The sequence below is a fragment of the Lithobates pipiens genome, unplaced genomic scaffold (genome assembly GCF_037356315.1).
Source record: "Lithobates pipiens isolate NorthernLeopardFrog02 unplaced genomic scaffold, aLitPip1_a1.2 Scaffold_3, whole genome shotgun sequence".
NCBI classification, from domain to species: domain Eukaryota; kingdom Metazoa; phylum Chordata; class Amphibia; order Anura; family Ranidae; genus Lithobates; species Lithobates pipiens.
The window spans coordinates 50,938,935-50,946,434 of NW_027507790.1; the positions used below are offsets into that span (position 1 = coordinate 50,938,935).

Genomic DNA, 7,500 nt, shown 5'->3' on the forward strand with positions numbered 1-7,500 from the left:
CCGTGCAGCTGTAAAGACATGCAAATTAGGCCGTCCTGCTCTGTAGCGGCCTTCTGCCATTATCCCCGGCAGTGGGCCGTCCTTTCACTTTTCTTTATTTGCATAACCCTAATGTATCTCAGGTTAAATGTTTTGACATTTTTAAACTCGACAAACCCTTTCCAGTGGTTTTTCTTGGACGTGTCATTTGTTTCAATCAGTTCTGCACCTTATTTGGCCATGTTTTGGCTTAGAAATGATATGGTCCACGGGGTCACCATGAGTAGAGCAGCATCCGCGTTCCGCCGAGGCCTAGTTTAGGCTGTTTGTTGGTTATACTCTGGTTTCTCTTCAGATCGAATAAATCTTTCGCCTTTTACTAAAGATTTCCGTGGAGAGGAACAACCATGAGTTTCAGAGAATTTTTTGATGCCTAGCTGATGCTGGGCTTCGCTAATTTGGTGAAAAATAGCTCGAGTTCCCTTGATTTGGCAAGACCTTGAGACAGCGTTAGTGTTGTTGTTGGTGGTGGTGGTCAAGAAGGGATAGTAAAACGATTCGACTGGGCCATTGAGCTATGGGACCATTGGACAGTTTCGGGTGTTTCTTTGGCTTTGCGCGCTTGGCCTCAAATGAAAGTTGACGGTGTAGCCGACCAAAGCGGCTCCCGCTCGAGTTCTTGAGGACTCGCTCCTGTTAGCAAAACGCGTTACAGCCCTTTGCAAAATCTTTCTCGCGCGCTCCGTTTTTGGTAAGTCGGCCTTATTCGACCCTTTTTAAGGGACCCTTAAAAAAAGAGCACAGGGCAAGGCGCTGTATGTACCCCAAGTTCCATTGCCGTGCTCCTTTTAAGTGGTTCTGATGAAGCAAATTGCTACAAGCGCCTGCTGATTCCCTCCGTGCAGCTGTAAAGACATGCAAATTAGGCCGTCCTGCTCTGTAGCGGCCTTCTGCCATTATCCCCGGCAGTGGGCCGTCCTTTCACTTTTCTTTATTTGCATAACCCTAATGTATCTCAGGTTAAATGTTTTGACATTTTTAAACTCGACAAACCCTTTCCAGTGGTGTTTTTCTTGGACGTGTCATTTGTTTCAATCAGTTCTGCACCTTATTTGGCCATGTTTTGGCTTAGAAATGATATGGTCCACGGGGTCACCATGAGTAGAGCAGCATCCGCGTTCCGCCGAGGCCTAGTTTAGGCTGTTTGTTGGTTATACTCTGGTTTCTCTTCAGATCGAATAAATCTTTCGCCTTTTACTAAAGATTTCCGTGGAGAGGAACAACCATGAGTTTCAGAGAATTTTTTGATGCCTAGCTGATGCTGGGCTTCGCTAATTGGGTGAACAATAGCTCGAGTTCCCTTGATTTGGCAAGACCCTGAGACAGCGTTAGTGTTGTTGGTGGTGGTGGTGGTCAAGAAGGGATAGTAAAACGATTCGACTGGGCCATTGAACTATGGGACCATTGGACGGTTTTGGGTGTTTCTTTGGCTTTGCGCGCTTGGCCTCAAATGAAAGTTGACGGTGTAGCCGACCAAAGCGGCTCCCGCTCGAGTTCTTGAGGACTCGCTCCTGTTAGCAAAACGCGTTACAGCCCTTTGCAAAATCTTTCTCGCGCGCTCCGTTTTTGGTAAGTCAGCCTTATTCGACCCTTTTTAAGGGACCCTTTAAAAAAGAGCACAGGGCAAGGCGCTGTATGTACCCCAAGTTCCATTGCCGTGCTCCTTTTAAGTGGTTCTGATGAAGCGAATTGCTACAAGCGCCTGCTGATTCCCTCCGTGCAGCTGTAAAGACATGCAAATTAGGCCGTCCTGCTCTGTAGCGGCCTTCTGCCATTATCCCCGGCAGTGGGCCGTCCTTTCACTTTTCTTTATTTGCATAACCCTAATGTATCTCAGGTTAAATGTTTTGACATTTTTAAACTCGACAAACCCTTTCCAGTGGTGTTTTTCTTGGTCGTGTCATTTGTTTCAATCAGTTCTGCACCTTATTTGGCCATGTTTTGGCTTAGAAATGATATGGTCCACGGGGTCACCATGAGTAGAGCAGCATCCGCGTTCCGCCGAGGCCTAGTTTAGGCTGTTTGTTGGTTATACTCTGGTTTCTCTTCAGATCGAATAAATCTTTCGCCTTTTACTAAAGATTTCCGTGGAGAGGAACAACCATGAGTTTCAGAGAATTTTTTGATGCCTAGCTGATGCTGGGCTTCGCTAATTTGGTGAAAAATAGCTTGAGTTCCCTTGATTTGGCAAGACCTTGAGACAGCGTTAGTGTTGTTGTTGGTGGAGGTGGTGGTCAAGAAGGGATAGTAAAACGATTCGACTGGGCCATTGAGCGATGGGACCATTGGACGGTTTCGGGTGTTTCTTTGGCTTTGCGCGCTTGGCCTCAAATGAAAGTTGACGGTGTAGCCGACCAAAGCGGCTCCCGCTCGAGTTCTTGAGGACTCGCTCCTGTTAGCAAAACGCGTTACAGCCCTTTGCAAAATCTTTCTCGCGCGCTCCGTTTTTGGTAAGTCGGCCTTATTCGACCCTTTTTAAGGGACCCTTAAAAAAAGAGCACAGGGCAAGGCGCTGTATGTACCCCAAGTTCCATTGCCGTGCTCCTTTTAAGTGGTTCTGATGAAGCAAATTGCTACAAGCGCCTGCTGATTCCCTCCGTGCAGCTGTAAAGACATGCAAATTAGGCCGTCCTGCTCTGTAGCGGCCTTCTGCCATTATCCCCGGCAGTGGGCCGTCCTTTCACTTTTCTTTATTTGCATAACCCTAATGTATCTCAGGTTAAATGTTTTGACATTTTTAAACTCGACAAACCCTTTCCAGTGGTGTTTTTCTTGGACGTGTCATTTGTTTCAATCAGTTCTGCACCTTATTTGGCCATGTTTTGGCTTAGAAATGATATGGTCCACGGGGTCACCATGAGTAGAGCAGCATCCGCGTTCCGCCGAGGCCTAGTTTAGGCTGTTTGTTGGTTATACTCTGGTTTCTCTTCAGATCGAATAAATCTTTCGCCTTTTACTAAAGATTTCCGTGGAGAGGAACAACCATGAGTTTCAGAGAATTTTTTGATGCCTAGCTGATGCTGGGCTTCGCTAATTTGGTGAAAAATAGCTCGAGTTCCCTTGATTTGGCAAGACCTTGAGACAGCGTTAGTGTTGTTGTTGGTGGTGGTGGTGGTCAAGAAGGGATAGTAAAACGATTCGACTGGGCCATTGAGCTATGGGACCATTGGACGGTTTCGGGTGTTTCTTTGGCTTTGCGCGCTTGGCCTCAAATGAAAGTTGACGGTGTAGCCGACCAAAGCGGCTCCCGCTCGAGTTCTTGAGGACTCGCTCCTGTTAGCAAAACGCGTTACAGCCCTTTGCAAAATCTTTCTCGCGCGCTCCGTTTTTGGTAAGTCGGCCTTATTCGACCCTTTTTAAGGGACCCTTAAAAAAAGAGCACAGGGCAAGGCGCTGTATGTACCCCAAGTTCCATTGCCGTGCTCCTTTTAAGTGGTTCTGATGAAGCAAATTGCTACAAGCGCCTGCTGATTCCCTCCGTGCAGCTGTAAAGACATGCAAATTAGGCCGTCCTGCTCTGTAGCGGCCTTCTGCCATTATCCCCGGCAGTGGGCCGTCCTTTCACTTTTCTTTATTTGCATAACCCTAATGTATCTCAGGTTAAATGTTTTGACATTTTTAAACTCGACAAACCCTTTCCAGTGGTTTTTCTTGGACGTGTCATTTGTTTCAATCAGTTCTGCACCTTATTTGGCCATGTTTTGGCTTAGAAATGATATGGTCCACGGGGTCACCATGAGTAGAGCAGCATCCGCGTTCCGCCGAGGCCTAGTTTAGGCTGTTTGTTGGTTATACTCTGGTTTCTCTTCAGATCGAATAAATCTTTCGCCTTTTACTAAAGATTTCCGTGGAGAGGAACAACCATGAGTTTCAGAGAATTTTTTGATGCCTAGCTGATGCTGGGCTTCGCTAATTTGGTGAAAAATAGCTCGAGTTCCCTTGATTTGGCAAGACCTTGAGACAGCGTTAGTGTTGTTGTTGGTGGTGGTGGTCAAGAAGGGATAGTAAAACGATTCGACTGGGCCATTGAGCTATGGGACCATTGGACAGTTTCGGGTGTTTCTTTGGCTTTGCGCGCTTGGCCTCAAATGAAAGTTGACGGTGTAGCCGACCAAAGCGGCTCCCGCTCGAGTTCTTGAGGACTCGCTCCTGTTAGCAAAACGCGTTACAGCCCTTTGCAAAATCTTTCTCGCGCGCTCCGTTTTTGGTAAGTCGGCCTTATTCGACCCTTTTTAAGGGACCCTTAAAAAAAGAGCACAGGGCAAGGCGCTGTATGTACCCCAAGTTCCATTGCCGTGCTCCTTTTAAGTGGTTCTGATGAAGCAAATTGCTACAAGCGCCTGCTGATTCCCTCCGTGCAGCTGTAAAGACATGCAAATTAGGCCGTCCTGCTCTGTAGCGGCCTTCTGCCATTATCCCCGGCAGTGGGCCGTCCTTTCACTTTTCTTTATTTGCATAACCCTAATGTATCTCAGGTTAAATGTTTTGACATTTTTAAACTCGACAAACCCTTTCCAGTGGTGTTTTTCTTGGACGTGTCATTTGTTTCAATCAGTTCTGCACCTTATTTGGCCATGTTTTGGCTTAGAAATGATATGGTCCACGGGGTCACCATGAGTAGAGCAGCATCCGCGTTCCGCCGAGGCCTAGTTTAGGCTGTTTGTTGGTTATACTCTGGTTTCTCTTCAGATCGAATAAATCTTTCGCCTTTTACTAAAGATTTCCGTGGAGAGGAACAACCATGAGTTTCAGAGAATTTTTTGATGCCTAGCTGATGCTGGGCTTCGCTAATTTGGTGAAAAATAGCTCGAGTTCCCTTGATTTGGCAAGACCTTGAGACAGCGTTAGTGTTGTTGTTGGTGGTGGTGGTGGTCAAGAAGGGATAGTAAAACGATTCGACTGGGCCATTGAGCTATGGGACCATTGGACGGTTTCGGGTGTTTCTTTGGCTTTGCGCGCTTGGCCTCAAATGAAAGTTGACGGTGTAGCCGACCAAAGCGGCTCCCGCTCGAGTTCTTGAGGACTCGCTCCTGTTAGCAAAACGCGTTACAGCCCTTTGCAAAATCTTTCTCGCGCGCTCCGTTTTTGGTAAGTCGGCCTTATTCGACCCTTTTTAAGGGACCCTTAAAAAAAGAGCACAGGGCAAGGCGCTGTATGTACCCCAAGTTCCATTGCCGTGCTCCTTTTAAGTGGTTCTGATGAAGCAAATTGCTACAAGCGCCTGCTGATTCCCTCCGTGCAGCTGTAAAGACATGCAAATTAGGCCGTCCTGCTCTGTAGCGGCCTTCTGCCATTATCCCCGGCAGTGGGCCGTCCTTTCACTTTTCTTTATTTGCATAACCCTAATGTATCTCAGGTTAAATGTTTTGACATTTTTAAACTCGACAAACCCTTTCCAGTGGTTTTTCTTGGACGTGTCATTTGTTTCAATCAGTTCTGCACCTTATTTGGCCATGTTTTGGCTTAGAAATGATATGGTCCACGGGGTCACCATGAGTAGAGCAGCATCCGCGTTCCGCCGAGGCCTAGTTTAGGCTGTTTGTTGGTTATACTCTGGTTTCTCTTCAGATCGAATAAATCTTTCGCCTTTTACTAAAGATTTCCGTGGAGAGGAACAACCATGAGTTTCAGAGAATTTTTTGATGCCTAGCTGATGCTGGGCTTCGCTAATTTGGTGAAAAATAGCTCAAGTTCCCTTGATTTGGCAAGACCTTGAGACAGCGTTAGTGTTGTTGTTGGTGGTGGTGGTCAAGAAGGGATAGTAAAACGATTCGACTGGGCCATTGAGCTATGGGACCATTGGACAGTTTCGGGTGTTTCTTTGGCTTTGCGCGCTTGGCCTCAAATGAAAGTTGACGGTGTAGCCGACCAAAGCGGCTCCCGCTCGAGTTCTTGAGGACTCGCTCCTGTTAGCAAAACGCGTTACAGCCCTTTGCAAAATCTTTCTCGCGCGCTCCGTTTTTGGTAAGTCGGCCTTATTCGACCCTTTTTAAGGGACCCTTAAAAAAAGAGCACAGGGCAAGGCGCTGTATGTACCCCAAGTTCCATTGCCGTGCTCCTTTTAAGTGGTTCTGATGAAGCAAATTGCTACAAGCGCCTGCTGATTCCCTCCGTGCAGCTGTAAAGACATGCAAATTAGGCCGTCCTGCTCTGTAGCGGCCTTCTGCCATTATCCCCGGCAGTGGGCCGTCCTTTCACTTTTCTTTATTTGCATAACCCTAATGTATCTCAGGTTAAATGTTTTGACATTTTTAAACTCGACAAACCCTTTCCAGTGGTGTTTTTCTTGGACGTGTCATTTGTTTCAATCAGTTCTGCACCTTATTTGGCCATGTTTTGGCTTAGAAATGATATGGTCCACGGGGTCACCATGAGTAGAGCAGCATCCGCGTTCCGCCGAGGCCTAGTTTAGGCTGTTTGTTGGTTATACTCTGGTTTCTCTTCAGATCAAATAAATCTTTCGCCTTTTACTAAAGATTTCCGTGGAGAGGAACAACCATGAGTTTCAGAGAATTTTTTGATGCCTAGCTGATGCTGGGCTTCGCTAATTTGGTGAAAAATAGCTCGAGTTCCCTTGATTTGGCAAGACCTTGAGACAGCGTTAGTGTTGTTGTTGGTGGTGGTGGTGGTCAAGAAGGGATAGTAAAACGATTCGACTGGGCCATTGAGCTATGGGACCATTGGACGGTTTCGGGTGTTTCTTTGGCTTTGCGCGCTTGGCCTCAAATGAAAGTTGACGGTGTAGCCGACCAAAGCGGCTCCCGCTCGAGTTCTTGAGGACTCGCTCCTGTTAGCAAAACGCGTTACAGCCCTTTGCAAAATCTTTCTCGCGCGCTCCGTTTTTGGTAAGTCGGCCTTATTCGACCCTTTTTAAGGGACCCTTAAAAAAAGAGCACAGGGCAAGGCGCTGTATGTACCCCAAGTTCCATTGCCGTGCTCCTTTTAAGTGGTTCTGATGAAGCAAATTGCTACAAGCGCCTGCTGATTCCCTCCGTGCAGCTGTAAAGACATGCAAATTAGGCCGTCCTGCTCTGTAGCGGCCTTCTGCCATTATCCCCGGCAGTGGGCCGTCCTTTCACTTTTCTTTATTTGCATAACCCTAATGTATCTCAGGTTAAATGTTTTGACATTTTTAAACTCGACAAACCCTTTCCAGTGGTTTTTCTTGGACGTGTCATTTGTTTCAATCAGTTCTGCACCTTATTTGGCCATGTTTTGGCTTAGAAATGATATGGTCCACGGGGTCACCATGAGTAGAGCAGCATCCGCGTTCCGCCGAGGCCTAGTTTAGGCTGTTTGTTGGTTATACTCTGGTTTCTCTTCAGATCGAATAAATCTTTCGCCTTTTACTAAAGATTTCCGTGGAGAGGAACAACCATGAGTTTCAGAGAATTTTTTGATGCCTAGCTGATGCTGGGCTTCGCTAATTTGGTGAAAAATAGCTCGAGTTCCCTTGATTTG

The 7,500-nt window shown here is 46.8% G+C and overlaps 9 non-coding genes across 9 annotated transcripts; all 9 read left to right on the forward strand.

Annotated features, from left to right (window-relative positions):
• Positions 1-314: 314 nt before the first annotated feature.
• Positions 315-429, forward strand: LOC143941382 (U5 spliceosomal RNA). Its single transcript, XR_013264081.1, has one exon. It is a non-coding gene; the product is annotated as a U5 spliceosomal RNA (small nuclear RNA).
• Positions 430-1,192: 763 nt separating this feature from the next.
• On the forward strand, positions 1,193-1,307 carry LOC143941383 (U5 spliceosomal RNA). The gene has a single exon (XR_013264082.1). It is a non-coding gene; the product is annotated as a U5 spliceosomal RNA (small nuclear RNA).
• Positions 1,308-2,070: 763 nt separating this feature from the next.
• On the forward strand, positions 2,071-2,185 carry LOC143941384 (U5 spliceosomal RNA). The gene has a single exon (XR_013264083.1). It is a non-coding gene; the product is annotated as a U5 spliceosomal RNA (small nuclear RNA).
• Positions 2,186-2,951: 766 nt separating this feature from the next.
• Positions 2,952-3,066, forward strand: LOC143941385 (U5 spliceosomal RNA). Its single transcript, XR_013264084.1, has one exon. It is a non-coding gene; the product is annotated as a U5 spliceosomal RNA (small nuclear RNA).
• A 764-nt stretch (positions 3,067-3,830) lies between these two features.
• Positions 3,831-3,945, forward strand: LOC143941386 (U5 spliceosomal RNA). The gene has a single exon (XR_013264085.1). It is a non-coding gene; the product is annotated as a U5 spliceosomal RNA (small nuclear RNA).
• A 763-nt stretch (positions 3,946-4,708) lies between these two features.
• LOC143941389 (U5 spliceosomal RNA) lies at positions 4,709-4,823 on the forward strand. The gene has a single exon (XR_013264087.1). It is a non-coding gene; the product is annotated as a U5 spliceosomal RNA (small nuclear RNA).
• Positions 4,824-5,587: 764 nt separating this feature from the next.
• On the forward strand, positions 5,588-5,702 carry LOC143941390 (U5 spliceosomal RNA). The gene has a single exon (XR_013264088.1). It is a non-coding gene; the product is annotated as a U5 spliceosomal RNA (small nuclear RNA).
• Positions 5,703-6,465: 763 nt separating this feature from the next.
• Positions 6,466-6,580, forward strand: LOC143941463 (U5 spliceosomal RNA). Its single transcript, XR_013264157.1, has one exon. It is a non-coding gene; the product is annotated as a U5 spliceosomal RNA (small nuclear RNA).
• A 764-nt stretch (positions 6,581-7,344) lies between these two features.
• Positions 7,345-7,459, forward strand: LOC143941391 (U5 spliceosomal RNA). The gene has a single exon (XR_013264089.1). It is a non-coding gene; the product is annotated as a U5 spliceosomal RNA (small nuclear RNA).
• The last annotated feature ends 41 nt before the right edge of the window (positions 7,460-7,500 follow it).